General features: G+C 41.5%; 1 protein-coding gene across 5 annotated transcripts in view; it reads right to left on the bottom strand.

Annotated features, from left to right (window-relative positions):
* LOC121917580 (BRD4-interacting chromatin-remodeling complex-associated protein-like) overlaps nucleotides 1–27,325 on the bottom strand; it is a 77,355-nt gene that overhangs the window by 34,454 nt on the left and 15,576 nt on the right. The window contains exon 2 of one of the 5 annotated variants that reach the window (XM_042443657.1): nucleotides 14,425–14,547. The exons of the other annotated variants lie outside the window; for them this stretch is intronic. The gene's annotated coding sequence lies outside the window, so the exon portion shown is untranslated. The remainder of the gene's footprint in view (nucleotides 1–14,424; nucleotides 14,548–27,325) is intronic. 5 annotated transcript variants of the gene reach the window in all.

Raw genomic sequence — 27,325 nt, 5'->3', positions numbered from 1 at the left:
CAACACATGGTGTGTGTCGCTCTTCCTCCCCCCTTTCCACCCTCCCTTTCCCCTGCTCTAGCTTGGCTGGGATTCATGTCTTGACCAATAGCGCTAGGCAGGAATTGCCACAGACCTCTGAAGCAGCAAGACTGCCTGCCGCGCATTCGCAGGGGGTGAGGGGGAGACTCAAATGCCACTAGCACCACAAAAGGATTGTTGCAGAAGGGGGTCTCTGGCCAGAGAAGGGAGGGATACAACAGGCTATTGATGGCCTTTGGTTCGGGGGGAGATGCACTTAGACTGGGCAGCTTCTTTTTATTTTGGAAAAGATGTTCATTATACTGTACATCGTAATATACACATACTGACATAAACCTACTAATATAAAACATGTTACAAAAACAAACCATACAAAACATATAAACCATCATATTCTTTCTTCTCTCTCCTTATTGATCTCCTTCCCCTAACTGTTTCCATGCCACTAATTTTTGAAGGTGTCATACTGAGGATGGAGCAAGTTGTTTTCTGCCGCCGGAACAATGGATACAGGAAAAGAGATTCCACCTAAACAGTTAGGAAGAACATCCTGACAGTAAGAGCTGTTCAACCGTGGGACACTCTCTTGGAGACCGGTGGAGTCTCCTTCTTTGCAGGTTGTTAAACAGAGGCTGGATGACTATCTGTTGGGGTGCTTTGGTTGTGATTTCCTGCATGGCAAGGGTTTGGACTGGATGGCCCTTGGGGTCTCTTCCAACTCTATGATTCTATTTTTTTCCTTTCTAATATTAACTGCCTATCTCTTCATCTATCTTTCTCTCCTGCCATTTACTCACTTCTTCATACCTTCTTCATACATTCCCTTTCTTTCCTGGACTGGGCAGCTTCAAGGGAGTGTCCAGCTGTTTATGTGAGGAAATTTCAGCATGATGAAATTCAGAGATTGCCTCAAATGAGGTACCCAGAAAGGTGACTGTTTTCCCTTGGCCAATCTTTAGATGGGTTTCAAACTCCTCAGCAGGCAGAATGGAAAGGGAAGCAGATCCCAGGCACAGCCGGTTCATCTCTTCAAAACCCCAATATGTGTTTTACACATGAAGCACAGCTGCAGATTTTGAATTCGAAGGCACATCTTTTGAAGTCATCTGCACAGATTTAAATGCAAGGCCAGAACCAAAAAAGAGAAGGAACACCTGGTCCCTTATGCCAACATTTCTACCTCTTGTTCTTATGAAGCACCACAGGGACAACTAACTATGCTTGTGTAATGCAAAAGGCTCAGGTTGTGAACAAAGCTTTATGAAAATATTTCTACAGATTGAGAGGCCCTTATCCAGAATTCTGTAATAGTCCAAAATCCAAAAAATCTGAAATCCCAAATACTTCTGGTGCCAAGCATTTCGGACAAGGGAGGCTCACTTATATTAATTATAATCATAACCAATGAGTGGGAGTTCCAGACTAGGGGCAACCCATGAGAAGGCCCTGCCTCATGTTCCCATTAACTGTGCCTGTCAATGTGGTGAGACTGAAAGAAGGTCCTCTTCTGAGAAACTCATTCTCTGAACAGGGTCATATGAAGAGACATCTGTTATAACCTAAGTGTCATAAATAGCATGCTAAATTGTTCCTGTGAACAGAATATCTCATGCATCTTTCACCAAAATAAGTTTCTGTCCATTTTTAAATGAATATTACAAAACCGTATTGAAACAATGAAGTAACTGTAGCAATAAAACAAAACCCCAAAATAAAAGAAGCAAGGTAGGGGAGAAGGTCGAGAGCAGTGAATGATGCTGTAAAAACAGAAGTTGTAAAGTTAATTTTCAAAGCAATCAATTCTGTTATGTCTCATAAAATTTATGAAGTAAATTGTTCCTGTTATTATGATGGGAAAAGATGACTTTTTGCATTATTTGTTACTCTTCCATTACCTTCTGTTCCTTTTTGGAGGGGAAAGAACATCACAAAATGCCACTGCGCTGGCCTCAGAGGGAGAGAAAAAGAGGCAGGCACAGCGCCGCCATGCCTGCGCCCAGAAGCAAATGAAAGGCCTTCTCGGCATCCCAAGTGCCATTGCCCTAAAGGTCAATGGTTCTGGTTGAACAAGAGGACATCACAGCTGCACTGCCACCAAGAACTCACGCAATGCAAATAGGAATGAAAGCTGCCAATGATGATTCCAACAGTCTCTCCGTTTAGCCCATACTAAGAATGAAGGTGCACTGCTAACAAAGGTGTACAGTCAACACAAAACATAATTATTCAAGATTACATTGTATAACAAGAATTCAAAGATATAGCCAATGGTCCAAATACAACTGAGGAAGTAGACTTCAGTCTGCGAAAGCTCATGCTGTCAACTTCTTTCTTTCATTTAGTCTCAAAGGTGCTACAAGATCCCTCTGCATTAACAAAACCATCAAACCATACATTACAGTCGTAAAAATACGGCCAACAGGTAATTGATAAAACAACAACGAAGATAATAGAAATGAGCAATACTAAAAAAACAACAGAAATGTTAAAAGATGTTAGGTATTAAAACTGGCAGAAAATAAAACTAGGTGTTGACAGTCAGTGAAAGAAGAGTACCTACAGTCCTTGGTGGAAGAGACACACAAAGAGGGAGCCTAACAGATTTCAATGAAGAAGATGTTCCAGAAACTGCCCTACTGTGTTGTGCTAGGACTACAGCAGTGATTCCCAAACTCTGGTCCTCTGGGTGTTTTGGACTTCAGCTCCCAGAAGCCTCAGCCGTCTTGCTAATGTTCTGGGATTCTGGGAGCTGAAGTCCAAATCAGCTGGAAGGCCAGAGTTTGGGAACTCACTGGACTAGCTATGGGGTGACACAGTGGGCACAGACAATAAGTAGCTGCAACACACTTGGTACAGAAGCAGGAAGAATGCCAAACTGAGATTCCAGATCGGGGAAGAAGTCTTTCCCAAAGGGATGAGAGGACTTAGTGAAAGGACTCTTGGGTTCTATTTCTGGCTCTTCTGTTCAGCTTATGCCCTTGGAGAAGACGCTTCACCTTTCCATGACTCTGTTTACCGATCAGAATATACTCGAGGGCCTCCCAGGAGAACAGCAAAGCTTGACTAATGAATGACTGAAAAGTACCTAGAGGCTTCTTGGGATTAAAGGTGATATGCCAAAATCAGGTATTCATAGCAGTGTTAGTTTTGATGTAGTGACAATACATAACCTTCAGGAAAGCAAACACAATAGGGTGCTTTGCTTGTATAAAGAACGGCAGCTGTTTGATATCGTTTCCAAATTCTAAAACATCTTTGAAACCGTCTAAGAAGTGAATGCATAACAGCAACAGATCAAATCACAAAATTGTATTCTTGTGGTGACCTGGATATCCTCCAATCCCTGAACAATACACATTTCTGGTCACTGCAGGAGAACAGCAAAATACCTAACTAGATTTTGGGACTCTCTTGATGGCTCATGCTGCAAATCAAGTATATTTTTAATGTATGCATTAAATCGAAATGCTTAAAATGTACTTATAAGTCATGAGAAATAGTGACCAATAACTAAAGGCACCAGATCCCATCTGATCTTGGAAGGTAAGCAGGTTAGTAATGGTAAGCAGGGAAATCGCCAACAAATACCAGGTCCTATAAGAAGATATACTGCAGAGGAAGGAACTGGGAAAACCACCTCTGAGTATTTCTTGCCTAAGAAAACCCTGTGAAGTTCAAGAGGACACCATAGGTTGAGAGATGACTTGTACACACAAACAAAGGAATAGTTAAGTCTGCTATTGCACAATTGACCCAGAATCAGCTTGGGATTCAAGATTACTATTTTAGATATGCAAGGAGCAGAAAACGAGAGAGCAGAAGAACAACTGACTCATGCTACTGTACTTCCTGTTTTATGTCAGCACATTTTTTGACACAGGACTAACCTCCAAGTACTTTACATCAATAGTATTGTGCAAATCAACTTGCTTATTTCCCAGCTGTGTATACATAATAAAAGGGCCATACAGTTTCAAACAGCTTAAACATGTAACTTCACAATTATAATCCAATCACAAAACTGTTGTATTTATTCTCTAAAATCCTTCACTGAAGTAATACTCTCTATACCTGAGGCTTATGAACACCATTCCTACCTCTAGCGTTGCTATTTTAATAGAAGCTATTGCCATTTCAGGTTAGTAAGAAAAAGATGACTGAAGTAAAAGACTTTACTTTAAATCCCAGCACACATTTTAAATTGCTCGAAACCTGGCACATGGCCTGCTTAAATCATGCGTTGGGCAAGCTGGCCCAACTTTCACCCATCGTGATCGGTTATCAGCCATACACACATTCTTCCCCCCAAAATTCGTACCAGGAATGACTGGTAGACAGATAAAGTTCCTTTTATAGAACTGAAACAAGGGTCCAAAACACACTACAGATATAATCCAGTTTGAGACTGCTTAGACTGCCCTGGCTCAGTGCTAGGGAATCCTGGGAATTGTATTTTATTGCGGCACCAGAGCTCTTTGACAGAAAGGCTAAATGTCTCCCCAAACTGCAGTTCCCAGAATTCCCTAGCATTGAGCCAGGGCAGTTAAAGCAGTCTCAAACGGGATTATATTTGCAGTGTGTTTTGGATCATGATGAACAGTCCACCTTCGACTTCACCTGTGCCTTATTTTAAGGCAACACTACCACTAATTATAAATTAGAGAACTATAAGCATTGTCAGGGGGCTTTTAAAAATCACTAAAGTGATCCCCAAGCTTTTAAATATCTACAATATCTGGATAAGACAGTGCATGCAAATGGCACAGATCTCTCCCAACACAAAACTCCCTGACAACAGCTCAGCCACACGTTTTCCTAGCCAGAAAATAAAATGGCTCAAATCGAATCTTTGACTTTACCCAGCATTGCATCAGAACCCAAAGAAAACTTGGCAGCTCTCCTGCTGTTCAGCGTTCCTTCCCCCTTCTGCTTCCTGCCACAAGGTTCGATGGAGTGGTTGGAACGCTAATAACAGTAGCCTGCTAAAAGCGAGGGCTGGAATAGGAACTAAAGTCCCAGTCACAGGTTTATTGCATATCTCAGTCAAGGTGGCTTACCTGCAACAGTGGTCCCTCAGGTGGTCATCTGTGCACTTACACATGTGAAATGGGTTCGGTTATTCTCTGACCAACAAATGAGTTTGCATTTCCCTACAATATCTGATCGGGGAGTCAGCCAAAAGATACCAGTAGGAATGAGAGAGGGAACTCCCTAGCATAGCTTTTCCAGGTAATGCCATGAAGCCAGGTGCCTGCTGCATTGACTTGCTGGGTAGAAAGACAGGGGTGGAGTGTGCTGGAGATACGTTTGCCAGCTCAAGATTGTCCCCGTGCCCTGAGGTTTCCGGTTCAAAACCTGAGATGGCCCCGATGATGTAATTAAGCATCATGCATTCAATACTAACCACAACTGCTCACAGCTTGTCATTCAAACACACAGAGGCAGAACGTATTTTCCTGTTTGGAATCAAGACCTTGCCTAATCTTATCTAAAAGGTCGGTTCCCAGATCAAGGTGAAATGAGGGGATTATTAGGGTGATGGGGTGAGGAATATTTAATTTACACTACTTGCTTCTAGAATGGAAGGTGGATACATAGTAGAATGGAGGGTGAGCCCTGGCACAGTGACTGGAAGGAGGAAGCTATCAAAGTAAGGGGAGTCTTTGTAAGTTGCAGTAACAAACCCATTCAGTTTTCCAAAGGACAGCAATCTGGATGTTCTATTAGATGGACTGGAGACACACACAGACTTTTCCTCTTGCCTAGGTCTGAGCCCACTAAAACCGGAGCACCCTTCTCTCCCACTTAACTACAATAACAGGACTCTGAGAGTAAAAACCAGGCCCTAAAATCTGGCAACTCTAGTTGGAGAGCTGACTGGGGTGGGGGGGGGGGTGGCACTGGCCAGGTAGAAAGTCAAAGATGCCATTTAGAGGGGTCTGTTTGTAGGCCATAAGGTGGACAAAGAACACAGTTTGTAAGGTGGGCAAAGACCCTCTATAGCCAAAATAAATTCTGTTTGGAAAGGAAACCAGGCCAAAATTATGGTCTTTTTTTAAAAAAAGAGCTGATGTTTAAATGCGGCAGCAAATGTAAAATGACAATATGACAATGTGCGCATGCAAACACACACACACAATACAAATTACATCAGGTCAGAGAAACGTGTTGAATGCATGCAACAGATATGCACCTTAACAGATAAGCATTTACCAAACAAAAGATACATTTCTCCCCCTTCATTCTGTTGCATCTCAAAGCCCAGCCGATTAAAGAAGTGACAAAAACATGGGTATTATTTACATAGCTATTAATGTAATTTTACTTAACCCTCCACCCCATAAATCATTTTATAGGCGATGCAGCTAATCTGTGTACAGTTCTTTCATGTACTCTCTACTGTTCCCGTTTTGAGGCTTCATACATCTAATACTGTCTTGCTGCCATAAGCAAATATTTCTGATATCACCCCAGGAGAATTTGCTGCATTACTCATATGGACAAAAGTACAACTCTGCTTACTCACGCTTTGTAAATCTTCTTGAATACAAGCATCTGGGAAAGCTGTGAGATGCTGTCGCAAATGTCTACAAGTGCCCATGTCTTTTGGGGAGAGGGATACAATAATCAAATGCTATTTCTATTAAAATATTTTAAGACTGCAGGGAAGGAAGGAATATTATATGCGCAGGATCACTACTTTTCATTTCAAAGTATTAAAAAGTCTCAGGAAACAGAATCTGGCACTACAATTCTGATACTACTTGTGAGTAAGAGGTTTCAGGCAGCTAGCCAAACTCTTGATGCAGGGGACGAAGCCAAGAATGGGGCTCCTATTTTCCAAATGACAGCTAGCTAAATTTGGAAGAAGTTAGATGAAGGCTGTTTTGGGGAGGAGGGAAGAGTACAAAAATGCTTGTTGAGTGTAGCCCAGATTCTAAGAAAGGAAAAAAGTTCCTTATGCTCTCAATTTTCTTTCTGCATCAAATGTTGTTTCTCCTCTTTTTGAAATTTATTTGAAAGAGAAGAGAACATATTTTTGGCAACAGGAATGTTTAAATGTTTCAGTAACAGCTGTGCAAATGCACACTGAACTGACTGCAATAATATTAGGAGCTGAGCTACAGTTTCTTTTGCAGATCCTCTTTCTGCTCAAAGCAAGGGGATGCTTACTGCCAACAGTAGTTCCAACTCCATTTATTATGCGATAACATTCAGTGTTAAGTCTATTTTTAGAACTCACACACACACACACAACATGCTTGTGAAACCAGGAAAAGGCAACATGAAACAAGGAAAGGTTTCCTAGTGACACAAGCTCCAACAGAAGTGAGATCCTGGAGCTTCCGTAACACTGCATTTCTTTTTTAAAATGCACATGAAGTTTCAGAGAGTCAAACAGATACAAAAAGCTATGCATTACGACTAGAGCTTTTCAAAGTCTACCACTGTGGACATTTTAGCCATTGCTGCAGAATAGCTAACACTTGACTTGAGGATTCATTAGAGGGCCTGATGAAAACAAACAAGATATCTTACTCTCAACAAGCTTTCACCAGGAACCATCACTAGGTAATATGGGACTCCCAGAGAATGTTCTGCTGTAAGATGCTTCAACAGGAAGCGTCCTATGATATTTATTTTCAGCCTTTCTATTCCAGCTCACAAATGTTAAAGGTGCCTCTGAGCTCTTCAGAGCAGATATAGCGAAAGTATTGTTGTCAACAACATGGAAACATTAATAAGAGCCCTAAAGCTGTAAGAGGGTTTAGAGACAGAAGCATCTGTCAGGAGCTTGCTTTACAGTACAAGTGTGCAAAATGCAGCTGTAGGGCTCTAAGTGTACAGATATGGTAATTCACCCTTTTATATCAGTTGCAGACCAGTTTTTCAAAAGTAGAGGTGGACTTGTTATGGGGGTGGGGGTGGGTGGGATTTGATGGGGACCCAAGGATACTGGGGGGGAAAACCCTGACCCCTGGACCCACTCTAGTTGCCCATCCTTGTTCAACATTGTAAGCAGGAACAGCTCCTCACCGGAGGATGCAATGGAGGAAACCTGCTTATATCAGGTTGGATTATTTGCCCACCCATAACCAGTCTGGTTTGTTCTGACTGGCAGCAATGGTCTTCAGATCTTTTCCATCACTTATGGCCAGATCTTTCTAAAACCCACTGGGCGACCTTAGGCAAGTCACATGCTCTCAGCCTGAGGGAAAGGCCATGGCAAAACTCCGCTGAACAAGTCTTGCCAAGAAAACCTCATGACAGGGTTGCCATAGTATTTATTTATTTATTTGGAAATAAGTTGGAAATGATCTGAAGGCACACAACAACAACACAAACCACAAACTAGACACCGCCAGTGTGGTACGCTGGTTTTATTGTTCCATCAGGACTCTGGGAAGCCAGGATTCAACTCTCTGCTCAACCATGGAAACTCACTGGGTGACCATGGGCAAGTCTCATTCTCTCAGCTTCACAGAAAGGCAATGGCAAACCCCATGAGGAAATCTTGCCAAGAAAATCCCATGATAGTTTCTTCTTAGGATTAGTTGGAAACAACTTGAACGCAGACAACAAACACTACACTGACTTGCACAACCCTGAAAAGGATACCTCTCTGGCTTCCCCTTTTGCCACCTCTGAGAAAGTTGGGTAACCGCCTTTATGCCTGTGTAAAACTTGACAGGCTCCCAACCTACTACGACTTTGGCCAACCGGAGTTCAAATCCTCAGTCAGCCACAGAAACCCACTGAGGTCACACTCCCTCAGCCTCAGAGGAAAGCAATGGCAAACTCCTCTTAACACATCTTGCCAAGTGAACCCTATAACAGTTTCACCTTAGGGTCATTTCAAGCTAGAAATGACTTGAAGGCACTCAGCCACTAACAACAACTAAGCCTGAGATCTTCAGCATATAAAATATCTACTCTGCTACTGAACCATAGTTTCCCCCACCTCCCTCCCAAGATAACGGGAAATATAAGAAATACGTACCCATGGACTCAAGAAGTTTTGTTACTGAGTAGTATACGGTTGGCCCTCCTTATCCACAGGTTTTTTAATCCATGGATTCAAGTATCCATGCCTTTAAAATACTCAACAAAAGTATAAATTCCAAAGAGCAAACCTTGATTTTGCCATTTTATATATGGGGCACCATTTTGCTATGCCACTATATTTAGTGGGACTTCAGCATTCCCAGATTTTGTTATCCATGGGGGATACTGGGACCAAGCGCCAGCAGATAACAAGGAACCACTGTATAACTACAGTTGGTCCTTTACATTGGTTGTTTTGACTTTTGCGGCTTTGATTAATATGTTTGATTAATAAGATTTGATTAATATGTTCTCTCTAGAAAACTCTAGGTCCTCCAGCATGACTCTATTGTCAACCTATGCCAAAAGTCACACCGAAGGACTAGATTCCTAAAGAGAACACTTCTGTAGGCATTTGTAGGTCCTCCAGCACAATTTCACGGTCAACTTCTGGCAGGTCTTGGCCACAGAATTGCTCTGGGGGACCTAGAGATTCCTTTCAGGTTAAAAAAAGGTGTTTTATTTGTGTGTTTTTCCACTTTTGTTCCTAATTCCAGCAAATGTGGAGAGTCCACTGTCCTACACTGTAAATAAAACAATGGTGGAAACCACCGTCTCTGAAATCAGTATTTCCACACATCTTAGAAAGCATGCACTTTTGGGACTGGATATCTATGTCTATTCTTCCCATTCTGAATAGCACAGAACACTAATCCTTGGTGATTTCCACCTCAACATAATCGGAGGTTACAATTATGTTTTTAAAAACCCAGAAATTTTCATGTAAGACAATGCACTGGATATTCAGGCGCATTAGGGCACTATTCAAGCACATTTTTCCTCCTCGCACAGATAGTAAGCAGAGCCCATGAGTATCGTCTCTTAAAAGCTAACAGCTTGTTACACAGGTAAATATCACCTATGATTGCCAACAGGCGGCACAGTAATTAGCATATAGCCATGAACTGCTTTTGGAAGCCAGGAGGGGGACATAATTTTAAGACAGAGACTGCAATCCGCACAATGTTCAGCCTGGCATACAAGAGCAGCCTCAGCCCCAGTGACTCCAAATGGGGAAAATCCAGTTTATGTTTCTTGCTTCAAGATCTCAGCAAATCAGATCAAGAGCAGCCTGTGGAACAGGAAGGCAGTGTTACCTGCAGGTTTTAACCCTTCTGCAGCACAATAGGAGCTTAGCCTCTACATACAGAGGATGATTTGGTTTGTAGAACAATCTTGCGGCACCTTTGAGACTAACTGAAATAAAGAAATTGGCAGCATGAGCTTTCGTAGACTTCAGACTTTTACTTCCTCAGATGCATCACTATGTTGTTCTGTTTCTATTGTGCTAAATTGCTTTGCATTTGTTAATAGTCAACAAATAAACCAACAGATGTAAAATGTCTGCTTGGAGCAACTGTCTCACTACTTGCAGGAAGGCAAGAGAGTTGTGCAACTGGCAGACTGGAATACTTCAAACTGGAAGTGCAAACTAAGCCCCTCTGAATAAATATTGCCAAGAAAAACCCATTACATGTTCGTCTTAGGATCGCCATAAATCGGATATGACCTTAAGGCACACCACACACACACACACACACCAGAGAAACAAATCCGTAGTTGCTAAATCTTATTTGATAAATTGTTCTAATGTAGGAACGAAAAGAAAAACAGAACCTCTTAACTGTTCCACAGCATCCTCATTTGGAGGGATGTGGAAAGGTTACCTGAAATATTTAACTGATGCTAAATCGCTAATGCAGCTGTTCTGGCAAATGTACACTCATCTTTTAGAACTCTTGGTTTCTTCAGTTGTTCATTTCGATTCCTTGTTTCTGTGCCACTGCTCTTTTCAATACACACACACACACACACACACACACACACACCCCAAATAGATTTGGTATCCATTTCTTATTTTATTCAGTGAAGCTGGGACACCCATTAAAAACCTGATTTGAGCAACAAGGTCAGCTATCTCCTTTGATGCCAATTATGTAACTTTTTCAAACTTAAAAACATTCAGCAGCACACATAACACTTAAGAGCATGGTTTGGCATGATGTGGGCCCTCCAGGTGATGCTGGACTTTAACTGTCAGCGTTCCTCACTATTGGCTATGCTGACTAGAGCTGGTGTGACCTGCAATCCAGCATCATCCAGAAGACTACAGGTCAATTTTAAGTAGGGTTAAATTTGTCGATTGTGTCAGTTTTAAGTAGGGTTTCCCCCTCCACAATGCAAATGTAGAAATCCACTGGTTTTATACTTGCTGGTTTTAAACGGCATAGACTTTATTACGACGGTAATTGTACAGTACTGAGCTGATCCTGAGCCAATCTCATGAATAATAAATACTTATTATTGATATTAGAGGTTTTTTTCAGCACTCTAAATGCTGCGCAAACATGATGTAGGAAAGAGCACTCTCACTCAATGTACAGTCAAGGATTCCACATAGTAAGCAATAACTCTCTGAGAATATACAGTACTATATACTTGTATTTTTTAAAATGTTTTTGTTTGCCACCTTTCTTCTAAAACCCTAAGGCAATATATATGTTCTACGACCTTCCGCAACTGTCCTGTGAAGAAGGCTATTTTTGAGAGTGACCACTGGGTCCAGTGGCCTTCATGACCAAGTTAAAGTAGAGTCTCTCTGATCTTAGTTGAAGACTCTAACCTACTTCTTATAATACAGGACACATGCCAACCCTACTTATAAAACTGAAATACAAATGCTTCTACAGATCACACCATAACATAGCTTAAAACTAATAAGCAATCTGGTATGTCAAATTCAACATTTAAAAGATTTCATTAGACTTTTTGTAAGATACATTTGAAAATATTCAAACTGTTTGGAATCTTGCATCAATAGTTTACACAATCCTAAGCAGTAAAACTATGCCATTTTAATATAAACTACCCACAGTACTAATGTCACTAATAAGAAGCAGATCCCAACATCTACAGAAATCCATCATTCTCAGCCCATTTTTTGGACCAAGGCATCTCGCAGCCAAACCCCAACTGCACTGAGACTAGAGGTTCATGTGATCAGGTTCCCATTAGTTATGGCTACTATTCTGTTAATGTGTGCGCATATGAACCACACTCTGACATCTTTATGATCTTTTCAAGAAGGTCCCTTCCACATGTAATTTGAAACATGACAGTGTCTGCAATTCAACAACAACAACAACAACAAAGCATTTCCCTTTCAACAAAGTCTTAGGATTTCCCCTAAAAGTGAGTACTTTGTCACAGCAGTTATTTTTAACTGGCAGAACAGAAATCCATGACTAATAAGTTATTCTAGTCTCTAAATTACAACGATGGGCCGGAGGGCTCAGAATAATTTCAGTATACAGTATTTAAAATATTTCTGAAAGAAAAGCGGCTTTAATAAACTAACACTGAGGTGGGGAAGTCAGGAGTCATCTGCAGAGTCTCTTTTGGGGCCGTACTATACGTAACAGTAGTGACCCATTTAATTTAAGGCTAAGTCAGCCTAAATCCCATATAACTTAAGTGTGTGTTGATGTGTGTGTGTACGCACCCACTTTTTAAAACAAAGGAGACACATAGGTACAGGGCACATAAAGCTTCTATCACACTTGGTTATCCACTGTGCAATATATTCCCCCAGGTGTTTTTTGTCCTCGGCAGATCTCCAGTGCCAAAAATGAGTGGGAGAAAGGAGAAAACATGTTGTAGGTGGAAGGCAGGGAATTCTTGGAAGGTGGAGACCTTCCTACCTGGATGCTCTAAAAATCACCTCATTACCAAACCCATCTAGATATGTGATGGCAACACAAGGACTTAAAGAAAATTCTGTCATGACACATCTCCTCAAAGCCCTTACAGCTTTTGGAAATCCAAGCAACAATCCCTATAACAAGCCGAAGAAGCAAGGTTCAATATACTTTTTCTTTGGTGATGTTTTTTGTAAGAAAATAAGATTGGTTCTCCTTGAACCTCCCACCCAACTAATTCTGTCATGTGCACTTAGAAATAAGTTAGATTGCAAAAGGTCTCAAAGGAAAATAAGGAACCACAAAAACAGAGAGAAATTAAAACTTATCACTACAGTATATCTAGGGTTCTCTTGTCCAGAATGCCCAATGTAAGAGCCAGGGCCAGATCCCTGCAACTTGGCTATGTACTGTCAATGGCAGGAGCTACCACAGGACTCTTAAGAGCCAGTGTGATGTAGTGGTTTGAGCACTGGACTAGGACTTCGGAGACCAGGGTTCAAATCCCCACTCAATCATGGAAACCCATCGGGTGACCTCGGGCAAGCCACATACTCTCAGCCCCAAACAAGGGCAATGGCAAACCTCCTCTGAACAAATCTTGCCAAGAAAATCCCACAACAGTTAGACTTAGGAATCCCGTAAGATAGAAATGACTTCAAGACACACAACAAAAAACACAGGACAGATTTCTGGGGGGAAGGGAACAGTGGTGTCCCCATCTGTGGTGTCACCCAATGTGTTTGGGGGGCTACCAGGGGGTGTGCTTGGCCTTCTTCTTTCTCTGCCACCACTGCCAAAGCCAGGAGGGATGCAGTAGGAAAAGGTCCCAACTGGGTGTCACCTCTCTTCTGTGGTGTCAAACTTCTCACACATCCCTTGTGATGTGTAAGGAGTGCAAGGATTCATCAAACTGTTCCTCCTTTGTCACTTTTCATTAGTGTTGACAGAATACAGCTGATTAGGATCAGTGCTATCAAAGTGCCATATAATAAAAGCCCAGAAAATATGCTCTCCTTCACCATGGCTTTAAAATTTCTGGAGATTTTACATCACTATTCCTAAGTGAACTTACAAGGACATAAGCTCCAATAATTGCCAATGGAATCAGTGAAAAGTGTACACATTATTGGCAGCAGGCTAAGTTTCCCCAGGTCATGCAAAAGTAGCAGCAAAAAAGAGAATGCTAATGTTGAGGAAGAGAGGCCTCTTTGCCATTTCCATTACTATTTTATTTTATAAGGTATCCTGGGGCCTGCAGGTTTCTTCTGTTTCAATAAGCAGCACAAACTCTGGACAAATGAAATATTTATTGCCTGTTTGGAGCATGATTCCATTATTTTAAGTACTACATAGAACAGGTGTGTCTGTCAATATGTGTAATTCCTCTTGCATCCCTCTAACAAGTAAGAAACAAGGTGCCAGAACTAAATCAGGTTTCCTGCAACAGGTGGGGAAACACGGCTTCCGTCACTGTATAAACACACGTCTTGCTGAAGAAGACAATTTATACAGTAACGGCCAAGGTTTGAATAGAGTACAACAGCTTTACTAGTAGATACTTAAAATAAATACCATTAAAAGCCACACATACACACACCTCACCAGCCAAAGCTGTGATGACTCAGTCCTGTTACAGAAGTTCTTCTAGACTGTTCAGCTTCCCGGCCAAGCACCTGGATTCCATGCTAATTCGCCAAGGCAAGCCTTTCATGTGGGAGCTCTGTAATGACATGTCAACCTGCTGTTTTAGTCACCAAAGAAATCTATCTGCAACAGTTGGCTAAGGACACAGTCATCTTTAGTTTCTGTAGACATATGCAGTCTTCAGCACAACCCCTGCAGAAATAATTTATTCTAGGAGAGGAATCATAGAGTTGGAAGAGACCGCAAGGGCCATCCAGTCCAACCCCATTCTGCCATGCAGGAAATCTAAATCAGAGCATCCCCGACAGATGGCCATCCAGCCTCTGCTTAAAGACCTCCAAAGAAGAAGACTCCACCACACAAACAAAATAGTGAAGAATTTACTTGTAAACATGGTGTCACGCAGTTTAGGACTTGAACTCTGGACACTTATGCCTTGAGGCTGGGGCCTAGCCTACTGAGTTACCTAGAGCTATATGTGCTCTGGCTCATGAGCCATTTTGACTCATGGAAGAATACACAGCATACGGTAACATGAAACTTGTAAGAGGTACTCTATAAAGCCAAAGGATCCATCAAGGCCTGGTTGAACTTCAAAAAGCTTGGCCTTTTGACTACTGCCTGGCCAACTTGACGCTTGCTGCCCTTTAGACTCCAGCCTAAGTCCCAGCCCTTGATTCAGAAGCATATCACAGAGCTTGGGCTGAAGTACAGTCAGCCCTCCATATCTATGGATTCTTTATCCACAGATTCAAGCATCCAAGGCTTGATAATACTGTATTTTTTATAAAATATACATTCCAAAAAGCAAACACTGATTTTGCCGCTTTATATAAGAGGCACTATTTTACAATGTGACTGTATTTAATGGGACCTGAGCATATACTCAGGTTGGCTACATGCTTCCCATTCCTTAGATAGGGAGACCAAAGGAAGGCCAACACTGTTATATGTGGGACTGATTCTCAATGATTTCTGCCAAGTCTAAGAGACAAAATAAAGAGCATGAATCAGTCAAGCCTTTTGGAAAGGTTTAAAACCAACTCTTTCGGCAACACTGGGCCACCAACCATTGGTGCAGGGTCAACCTTTAACCCAATCTTGTTAGAAATTATGAATCATGTATTCATAATCGCATGGTTATTTGATTTCACCTGCCCTCGGTGTACCCTAAGCGCCTCTTTTACTTTCACCCAAATGAATACTGCTGCTTGGATTCTTTCTGTTGATATCAGTCAGAATGCTATCATCAAGCTTTTCAGACTGCAGTAAAACAAAGGCTCAAGGGGAGGATCCAAGCCACAATGCTGAAAATTATTCTCTCCGATTTGTACAAGAGTTTGTTGGCTTCTGGAGCTGGTGGACCCCTGGAAAGCCTCTCCAGCAACAGCCAGTGGCTGCAGTAACAACCTCTGCCAATGCCTGATTCACAGAGAGCTCTGCTGAGACAAGAAGAAGAAAAATATCCTTGTGTTAATGGTGGGGGCTTTGCTATTAAGTGTAGAAATGCAGATCAGCAGCAGTCCTTGTGGGGGCAATGGGGAGAAAGGAGAAGGGGGGAAAACACAGAATTATCTTAAATTACTTTTACGGTTAACATTTCTAAAAAGTGGAGCCCTCCGAAGAATGGTTTCCGTTTATAGATCCTTTTGCTCCTCTTACTTGCTTGTCTGGCACTTCCGGAGAATACAATCTGAGATTATTGCAGCAACATGGGAGGAGAGAATGCCAGAGCTAGCTAGCTCTCTGAAGGCCCATGTATAAAACCACAATAGCAGTTATCAGACACATGCGCAGTGGGAAGGAAGTAGTCCCCTTCCTCTCAAGTGTCTTCTCTCTACGTCACAATAAACAGATTTTTCTACTGAGGGAAAAGGGAGAGGGACTGTGTTTATGTCCCTCTCTCTGTGTGTGTAGCACTCACACAACAAACAACAAAGCATACTGTAGTACAGATAGCTGAAAATTACAATCTCCCTGCAGGAAGGGATTTGTGGAGTCTGCAAGAATTCTATAGGGAATCCAGGAAATCTCCATTTCAATGCAGGACCAGCAGGGACACTATCTTTTCCTTCAGCTGTGGGGGTGGCTGGCAGGAAAGCAATGAGCAGGGTTTGATATTGGAGAGGGATTCCTGCAGAAAGATGCCTCTGTAGACATGTTTTCAAACAAGATCCAAAAGACAGGGGGAAACAGTTTTAAAAAAGCCCAACAATACCCACAGTTGCATAGCATAGGAAGGGGGCAAACCAAAATAAAAACTAGAGATTACAGACTCGAAGGATGCGGTTTTCTCTTGGTTTAATGCAGTTTTTAAAAATGCCTTGAGCTTCTGCTTGCCAATAATTCTTCGCCAAATATTTTTTAAACTAATTTGACTATGAATATGGATACTTTTTAAATAAAAACGTAAGGATACATTGTAATAGGGTAATGATCAAATGGTGAGGCCAAGCTTGTTCCACAGGGTTGGAGGCCAACACACTGCACTAAAACCAATTAAGATTTAAAACCTGAAATTTACATTTCATTCAAGAGTGCAGACATGCATGCTTTCTCTTGCTCTCTCTCACACACAAACACTTATGCTGCCTCTCACATATTACACACACCTCCTAATGAAACAGCGGGACAGTGGGCTTCTATGACTGAGCAGGGATTCAAACCCAGGTCCCCCAGGGTTCTGGTCCAACACTCAAACCACTACGCCACATGGCTATCAACATTAAAACCCCAAATCTAAATTTAAAAATATAAACATTTTAAAATGTTTTTTAAATCCCAGATTTACCCCCAAAAGACTACAATAGCCTTTCCACATTCGCTGGGGATAGAGGCACAGGACCCCTGTAATAATGGGAAAGTGGCAAATAAAAAACACCTTTTTACCTAAGAGAACACCTCTCTAAGAATCTCTATATCCTCCAGTGTTGGGAGATGTTGACCACAGAACTGCCCTGGAGAGTCAGCAAATGCCTAGGTAAGTGTTTTCTATAGGAATGTCTAGGACAGGTCCTGCATTGTGACTCTATGGACAACTTCCAGCAAAGTTGCATTACACCAATAGTGGTGTGTAAACCCGTGACTATGTATTATAATCTTAAGCAACACAAGAGAACCTCCTCTCTCTGGCCAATGATTACTCTTATAGGAAGGACACAGAAAAGGACATCGTCCGATGACCCCAAAGCATTTGAGTTTGCCATGGGAGGAGGCATCTCTTCCAATATTTCAGCCCCAGAGCTTTAAGGTGCCACCCCTTTGAATCGGGCTTGGTAGTGAATATGCACAATTGATGTACTATAGTTCCATTTAGACAAAACCATCTTTACGGCTAAGATATTAATTCTATACTACTTGGAGCTTCCAGACCATTTGAAAGAATTAACCTTCCATTTTGAAGCCAAGCCCTCCCTTCAGTCCATCTGCCTTGGTCCAGGCCTCGGAGGTTGAGAGGAACTGCTGGACCTCTGACCCTTTCCCGTCACCACTACCTTCTCCTTCTGTGTCATGTCTTTTTAGATTGTAAGCCTGAGGGCAGGGAACCGTCTAACTAAAAGGATTGCATGTACAGCGCTGTGTAAATTTACAGCGCTTCATAAATAAAGGTTAATAATAATAAATAATAATAATAAATTAATGGACATAGCTTCAGCATTAACTAGCTCTGTACATCCAAATACTCCTCTGCCACTGATGGTACATGAGCACTTTTGCACCTGGTATGTTGTGCCATATGTAGGGACAGAAATTAATGGATGCCAATTATTATAATTCTAGGACCCTAATTACATTCCCAACAGGAGTTAATGATGCCTCTTTTGCAACTTCTAGCAAAAAAAGGCCACGTATTTGAGACTGACCAGACACGAATTGGCAAGAAAAGCTTAACCCACACCTGATATAATAGAAGCCCTTGTGCACACACCACACATCTGGTCTAGCAAAGGAGCAGGTTTCATTATGGTTTTCCCCCCAGTTAATTTAAGAACAAAATGAAACGTAGATTCATTTTTCAGATTTTGCATTACAAACACTCAAATAAGGAGTATCAAGGAGGGCAGCAAAGTGCAGCTAGGATCCAGAATCTGTTAAAATCCCAGCTGTGGAGGGCATGCTAGAGAAAACTCTTGTATGTATACATTAGTCAGGTTGAGGCCGCAAACTGCCTCCCACAGACAATTAGGGAAAGCGGTACAGTACTTCTAAAACAAATCAATAATTAGATTATCACAATTTTACAACAGTGAGGGATATCGTTTGATTTTCCATCTCTGGGACCAAAAAAATCTTTGGAACCCACTGTGTCTGTAACAAAACACTCCATGCATCTCGGCTTCCTTGGAGTAGAAATAATCGTCTATAGAAATATGGGTTCTTCTTCTTCTTCTTCGTAATGATGATTGTTTATTCTATGTTGTCTATTTGATGAATATTTGTAAAAATGTAAGGACTGAGGCACTCAGCATATGATTAGCAGAGGTTTCAGGTAAATGTTGAGTAGTATGAGAGGGACCACAAACCAATGCCCAAGGAGTCAAACAGGAATCCCCAAGCAGCCCCTTCTGGGCCTGTCCCTCTCTAAGAAGCAACAGAGCTACGGTGAACCTACTAACTATTGCCAGGTCACAGGATCATTCAGGTAACAGCAGGCTTTTTGCTGAGAAGGAACTACCTGGAGGCAAAATAAGAAATGTGAAGAGGCCAACTTACTCTTCTCAGCTTTACGCCAAACTACCTAACTGACTTATAAATAGCCACAAGTCACACTTATGCTGTTAGTGCCTGTGAAGCATACTCACAGTAGGTAATTGCCTACCGTATACATTCAACAGGTATTATCTATAAAGTAAGTATGGATTCATTTACAAACTGTAGGAAACAGTGGTAAATGAACCTGGGTATCCCATGCGACAGGCAGGGATACTTACTACTACACTGGTGAGGAAAAAACAGTAAGCACATGGTAAATATTTTATAATCTGCTTCTTTGATATATGCTTCAGCTTCTCCTTCTATTTTGTGATTGAATACTGTATTGATTGCCTTTACCTCTGGACTAAAGGGGGGGGCACATTCATTCAGAACAAAGGGTCATATCTAGCCCAATATCCTGTTCCCACAATGGCCAACATATGTCTCTGGGAAGCTCATAAGCGGATCCTAAAGGCAAGTGCCCTCATTCCTCATTGCTCCTTAGCAACTTGCATTCAGTAATTCCATATTTCCATTATGCCTAATAGCTACAGCATGGCAAAGTTAGTTTCTTTGGACTACAACTGCATCCTCCCACCACTCCAACAGCCAGTTTGTCATGATCTGGTGGGTTATAATCTTGGGGAAATGTAGGAATTGTAGTCAAAACAAAACATAAACTTTTCCAAGCTTTGCTAATAGCCATTGGAAGTCTTGCTCCCTCATACACTTGTCAAATTCCCCTGCAAAGCCCTCTAAACTAGCTGCTCCTGTGCTCCTTGTATCTCCCATTCATTCGGATTCCATTTTTAACCCATGCACATCATGGAAAGCACCATATAACTTGATGGTGCTTCAGAATAAGTCTGGAGGAAGAAGTTACTATCTCTGGCCCAGCTCTTTCTTCTATTCCTAATCCCTTCCACAATGACTCCAACTCTCCCGCTGCCACGGACTTATTTACAATTGGCAAACGGTACGTACATTCAGAATATATTTTGCACATTAAAAATTTGCTCACTCTGTGCACATACAATACGGATATCTGTCAGTGGAGGAACAAGAGGGGCTTCGCCTCATCCCATTTTCCCTATGATAAACAGTTTGCCAAGGTTTTATATTGTTGCAAAACCTGTATGGCTACTTCACACACACTACTTTCAACTTCTACACTGCAGAAGAGGACAGCTGAAGAAGACTAAAGCAATGAATACTCTCAGCTTCTTCTGGAATTGACAAATAAAAGGCAAGTTGGATCCACAGCAAACATCCTATGCAATGTTTCTGGACAAAATACAATTTTAATTCACTGTAAATCAAGCAAAATAACAGAATGGAGGAAGAAATAGTTTCCTCTTCTGTACGTAAAACCTTTTTATTTATTAAAAGGAGCTGAAGTCACAGTTGAAAGGGGAAGAGAAAATGTGACATGTAGGAATAACAATCGTTCTGCGGGGACTTTGGCATCTCATAAAAGCATGAAGCTGAATTTAAAAATAAAAAACAACAACTGGCAATTTGCCATCTGGGCTTTAAAAGGAAACAGTGGCTGAGCAATGACGCTGGGAAGGCTTCCAGTCCTGGCCCGGCTGCTGATGCTGCCGCTGTGTCCATAGGTGGTGGCTGAAATGTCTCATTTCTAGGTCAGGAGACCTTCCTTGTCAGCTCCTCTCCCTTTCCTTTTCCCTTCCCCCCCAAACATGCCGTATTTACTTCTAACATTTTGCTTGAAATCACTTCCAGACTAGCATTCCCTCAGCCACAGCAGGAGCAGGAGGAGGAGTACAATGGGAGGCAAAGTGTTCCCTTTTCAAGGGATGGGAGAAAAGAGACGGAGGAGAGCACGGCGTACTCTGCCTTTTGCTGTATTACAGACAAATATTACCTCCATCTCTGTACACCAGACACGCTGTCACGCTTGCCTGAACTACACGCTATTTGGGGAGGGTTCTCTTCAAAACGCACACTCACCCAGACACACAAGTCTTGGCAAAAGCCTTAAAATGTTTCAATTGGAATTTATTTTATGTGAATTCTAAGCTTTTTTTTTTTAAGCTGCGTACATTGACTGTTTCAGGAAAACCCCAGTTCCCTTGAATGGAAAGAGACAGCAAGGTATTCTCAAACCGCTGCTGAAATCTTGGCAGAGAGGGACTTAGTTGCAAACTGCATTCCCTGGTTTCCCTGATACAGGCAAGAGAGCCTTCAGCTTCTTGACCCAATCTTACTCATCGTTCCTGTATCCTCCAAGCAATCCTCTTTCATTCTCTTTGTCCACGCCTAGAGCCACCTCAGCAATCTCCTTCCTTCTAAAAAAGGTTCTTGTATCTCAGGGTTTTAAGTCAGGGGTCAGAAGAAGCCAGTAGCTGGAGTTTGCCCAACTCTTGATAATTAAACTTGCCCCTTCTTCTACAACAGGAATGGGAACGGTGCAGTCTGCAAATCTCAGCATCCAAATCTCAGCATCCTTGACAATTTGCTCTGCTGGCTGGGCAATATGACCAGGAGACTAAGCTAGCTTTTAAGGAAGAGTCACAGTAGCATCATCTGGAGATCCACGTAATTCTCATCCATGTCCTAGAACATTTAAATTGCATGTAACACTGGTTGTGTCCCTCCCAGTGGTATCCCCCCCTTTCATCTGAGGAACACTAATCTATGTAAATGTAGATAAACGGTTAGATATAAAATAGGAAAGACTTGAAATTTGGCCTTGCAATTCAAGTAGCCCCAAGCGTCCTGTTTTGGCCAGCTGATCAAAACGACATTTCCCTCCAATTATGAAGTGTCATACTCTTGAATCAGGAACTGCCTATCAAACTAGAAATGTCCTTCTAATCCACTCCAAAGAAAAGAATAAAGAATGTCCCTCAAGGTTCAACCGGCCAACTGATAGGAACGACTTTCCTCTCCAACATGCCTCTGTTGCTTAGGAACAGGAAGGATGAATTAAGAAGAGAGCTCATTGTTTAAAGACTGCCAAAAGCAGATGAACAAGGCACGCTAAAGATTGCAAGAAGAGGACAAGGGTCCATCGAGTGGCATACGGTGTAGAGCAGTGATGGCACCTTCCTGGAATTTTGGAATCAAGGACAGAGAGGAGGACACTGAAGGGATGGAAGTGGGTTAAAGGCAGTGGGCCACATGGGGATACAATACTCCATGAGGTAAGACGTGGATGAAAAGCTCCATTAACCAAAGCATGTTGACTAGAGAAGTGGTTAAGAAGCATTTTAACATAGGGAAGGACAAAATACCTCTAGATCAGTGGTTTCCAAACTTTGGTCCTCCAAGTTTTGATCCCAGCTGCCAGGATGCTTGACTGTTGGCCAAGCTGGCTAGGGTTTTGGGGAGATAAGGTCCAAAACACCTGGAGGGCCAATGTTTGGGAACCACTGTTCTAGATGATCCCTGAGAATGTTTCACACTACAAGACTAGTGGAATTAATTTAGGGCACACTGAACATCCTTTAACTAGTTTTGTGCCATGATACATTTTGAGATCTCAAAAATTAATCAAAGTTACCTGTTCTTCAAAGAACATCATTTGAGAACAAAGATGGGAATCATCTAGTTAGACTGCAACTTTCAACATTTCTCACCATTGGTGATGCTGGCCAGGGCTACAGTCCAACACCTGGAGAAATGCTGTAGAGCTTTACAGCGCATAAGCACTTTATAGCTGAGACAAAGAAATCTGTTTATTTCACATCATAGCAATTAATGTCAGTCCCTAGCCTATAGATTTTAGTGAAGTGGGTGAACAACGTTTGCTACATGAAATTCAAAGAGGATTGGGCCGATCAATTTGACAATCTAGGCAGATATAAGATTTAACAAGACACGGATTGGTTTTACTTTCCTTCTTTCTAACATAACTGTTAATATCAGAGGGAGAAGCTTTAAGAAATGTCTGTGAAAGAGGATTCAGAAAGAGGTATTATACAATAGTTAAGAAAAGAACATGATGACCATTTGGAGCTGTCCTGAAGCCTAGGCTGTATATAGGAAGGAAGGTGTCCACTAAAACTTTCCAGAGACAAAAGAATTTGTCTCTGGCCTTCTTGAGTTCAGCTTACACTTTTGAATTTGGGGAAGGAATGCCATTCCAGGACATCTGGAGAACAAATAATGGAATGTTGTGGTGAAGGGGGGAGACCTCTCTCATTCACTGTTTGGGATGTGGACCTCAGTAGACTAAACCTGAGGTAATCCCGAATGTAATGGGACTTACTTCTGACTACGCATGCATAGGACTGCATTATGGGCAATGCTGCTTTATCAATGGTACAATAGAAGCAAATGCTCCAGGGCCTCACTAAGGGGCTCCATTCCGTTGTTAACGCCACAGACAAACACAAACCCCCTTCTACAGTACGACACCTGTATCTGAGAATTCAGTATCCATGGTTTTACTTACCCATGTATGAAAAACTATGTTCTCTCTAGGTTCTCAAGTGCAATTCTATGGTCAGCTTCCAGCATTTCTAGGTCCTCCAATGTGATTCCATGGTATGCTTGGACTGGAAGTTGTCCGGCTCAATGAAAATAATAGGGTACCTTATTACTTGCAGTTTCTGGCATCCATAGGGGAGGGTTTTTTAGAAAGTAAACTCCCCTATGGATATGATGCTGTCAAGCAATAATTATTCCAGCAGAGAGCCTGGCTGTAGATCTCTCCATACCTTTCCTAATGATCAACTGTATTTACCATCCATTCTTGCCCCCATTTCCAGGCCAAGGGCATGCCAAGAACTGCCATTTCTCTCTGGCCTTGGCCAAAGAAGTCTCCTCTTGGCTTGACAGCAAAATTCAGAAATGAACACTCTTTGGATTGAGATACACATTCTACGGGAATTGCATGTAATGTCTGCTTAATTACTATTTTCTCATTCTAAAAATGTCCTTAAGTAAATGATTTGCAAGAAATATTATATTGTTAGCCAAATTCCTGTTGCTCTCCCCCCTGAAATGCTGTTCACCTAACTACTTTTGGGCCTCTTTGAGGTTTCAGATGCTTACTTGCTAGAGAAACATGAGCAAGGAAACAACAGTGGGGCAGTATCTGAGGAAAACCAATAAATGGTAGAAGAATTAGGTGCCTTCCATAGTGTCTTTCCACTAGAAAATCCTTCCTCGGGTGGGTGACATGTAGAAGAGATTGGCCACATGGTTAATGTTACCAATAGGAGGCTTTTTAAAAAAGAGAATAGATGCTATCCTATGGAATCTGCAGCCAGTCATAATCATAACTATAGATGCTTCATAGATGATGACAAATTGTTCTAAAGTGAAGTGGGTCGGAGATAGAGCAATACCAGATATCTTGAGTTCAAATCAACAATCCAGAAAGCTATTCATATAAAAAAATAAGTCCAAACCTGGAATGAACAAGTTCGGTACAGGCTTTTTCATTTATTATTATTTTTTATGCACAAAAGAAACTCGATAAGAGTTTTGGGACTGATAGATCTGCACCTTCAATAACAGTATGCTCTTGATTTTAGCACACAGATGTTGAAGATATGCAAAATCAGGAAACCAAGAGAAGGAACATTGCATAGGGTCAAATCATACTCTCTCCAGATATTTTTTAAAATATTAGCAACAAGCACAGGTAACTGCTAAGAAAGAGAGAAATGTATTGTTGGATAGGTAGATTGAAGAAAGGAAGCTGATATAAGGAGCCAGAGAAACACACTACACACACACATGCATTAAAAGAGAAGGAGTCAGAGAATCAAAATTGGAGGAAGTCAAAATAGACCCCCAATTGTTTTGGAAATAAATGCCCCGTAATTTGCTAAACAACACTGTATAGTCTGGAAAAGGAAAAAGGGCAACAACGGCCAGAGAATTGTCACACGTGTGCCTTTAGCCAAAAGGTCTTTAGACAACTTTGCCAATACTGTACTGACTACACAAATTAGTCTTCACCTGGCCCTCTGATGACACTAGACCATCAGAACAGATGGATGTCCTATTTGGCAACCGTCATGTCAAAATTCACCCTCAGCTTATTTGACTGGCTTGCTTTAAGGTATACCAACAGGACACAAGGGAATGAAGTTGTCAGCTAAACATCTGATCATTTTTGGCCTCTCCTTCTGACAGTCGGACACCTCCACTTAATGGGCAGAAGAGAGGCAGCCATCTGGTGCAAGATCAAGTGGACTAAGATTCATATCTTCAGAAATGTAATGTTGCAGCTTGAATACCTCACATTTATTCAATATAATACTTTCGATTTGTATTATTCAGTCTCAAATGTAAGCCTCACCAAAATCAAATTTTAAATAGAGGGAAATGATGGAAAGAATGTTACAGGATTAAGTCACTGTCTCAGTACTAGCTGTGGGGAAAAGGGAACCCAGATATTTGGTTTTTAAATCAGTGATGATCTGCTCTTGCTTTTTATTTGTTTGTTAGTTTTAGGTTTTTGCCTGATGGTGCTGTTCATCTTCAGTGTGATTAAGAGTGAAGTGCCATTGTACTTATAAATGCCATTGGGAACTGCATCTTTTCTAAGTACTACACTGCCTCATATCCTTTGTCTCTCAGTTTAGAATATAATGTCACTCACCTGGAGCTAGAGGTGGGTTGAGGTGATGTAGAATACACCTATAAAAGGCTACACAGAGAGAATGGATGGGTGTCCTAGAGAAATACTCTGTATTTCTCTCCTCTGTCAGAGTGTATCTGGTGTACCTCCTTATGTGTGCACACAATTCTTGTGCTCCTTTTGTAGTTGTATTTGCACTTTCTGTTGAAAATTCAAAGCACAAAGAATTTAATGCAGCTCAAGCCCCTTCACTTTTAAATGATGAACGAAGACACTCTTTTTGAGAAGATCACAGACTTGTTTCAAGGATTTCCTCTGTTTGTGACAGAGTTTGGGATTAAAACTTTTTCCAGCTTGAAAGGACATAGGACATCTAATTCTCTACTAAATAGGTGGCAATGCCAACAGCTCTTTCTAACACACACACACACACACACACACATCCCTTAGTAAAACTACCCAGGGTCTGGTAAGAAGGCTTTGTAAACTGCACCCAACCTACAGTTCACCTGCTTTAACCTTTTGAGCTCTTTTAAATAAAACTTTACTTCAGAAATTTATATTAGGACCATTGTTGTCATTATCTCAGTATGTTAACTGTTAATATGGCTTTATTCATTCGGAAGAAAGGAAATATTATTCTCATGCTGTAAATAGAAAACTGAAGAATTATTCAAGAAAGTGATTGTCATGCCTTAAATCACAAGGGAAGCCTGTAAACAAAATGTGAGTGTTCTCCCAAGGCTCTTATTTGAAGCAGTCAAGGAAATTCCACATTGTTGGTTTAGTGCCCAAACAACACTGAAGGATTTTTATTATATCACAACACCACACTGCTTGTAGAAACTGGCAGAGGGATACTGAATCATGTCACTACACCAGCAATGGATTGGGCAACAATCTCTTGGAGTAGGGATGAAAGAGAGGGCAAAGTGGTGAATGGTTACATGCCTAAGGCTCCTTCCTGGTATATATTTCCCTTGCCAATTGCACACCTTATTCCACAGAACAGAATGTTTCTGTAGTCAATATTAACATATATATGCAGCCCACCCAGTAGGATCATAAATTCTTCCATACTGTAAAGACACAAAAAATTGCTGAATGGCTTGTGACTGAAAGAAAAAGGAATTTATATAGGTGTAATACAGTCTTCAGCTTTAGAAAAATCGTATGCCTGTGCCCTCCTCCAATCACTGATAATAGCTATTGGTAAAATATGACATCTTTAGCAAGACATGTAATTCTATTTCTCTTTCCCTCCACATTTGCTACTGAAGCCTTGACAAGCCTTCATTATCAGGAGCAAGTGATTCGCCTTTTGCAAAACCTCACTGGTTTCCAATTCATTTCTGTGTTTAAATAAGTTAGAATGAGGATGGCCAGTGTTTTGCCTCTGCCCATATGAGCCTACTCTTCTCTATTTCTATCTAACATCTGAATACTGGTTGATGTGGATGCGGGGAAGGCTATTCTTTGCCTGCAGTGAATTGTGAATCTCCCTGCCTAAGGTGGCCTACCTTGCCCATTCTCTGATTTTTTCCACTGTTGTATAGAGTCCCTTTTATTCTGATAGATATTGGACCTGTTAAACTCT

This window comes from Sceloporus undulatus, unplaced genomic scaffold (assembly GCF_019175285.1).
Source record: "Sceloporus undulatus isolate JIND9_A2432 ecotype Alabama unplaced genomic scaffold, SceUnd_v1.1 scaffold_24, whole genome shotgun sequence".
Taxonomy (NCBI): domain Eukaryota; kingdom Metazoa; phylum Chordata; class Lepidosauria; order Squamata; family Phrynosomatidae; genus Sceloporus; species Sceloporus undulatus.
This window is presented reverse-complemented; position numbering and strand designations above follow the sequence as displayed.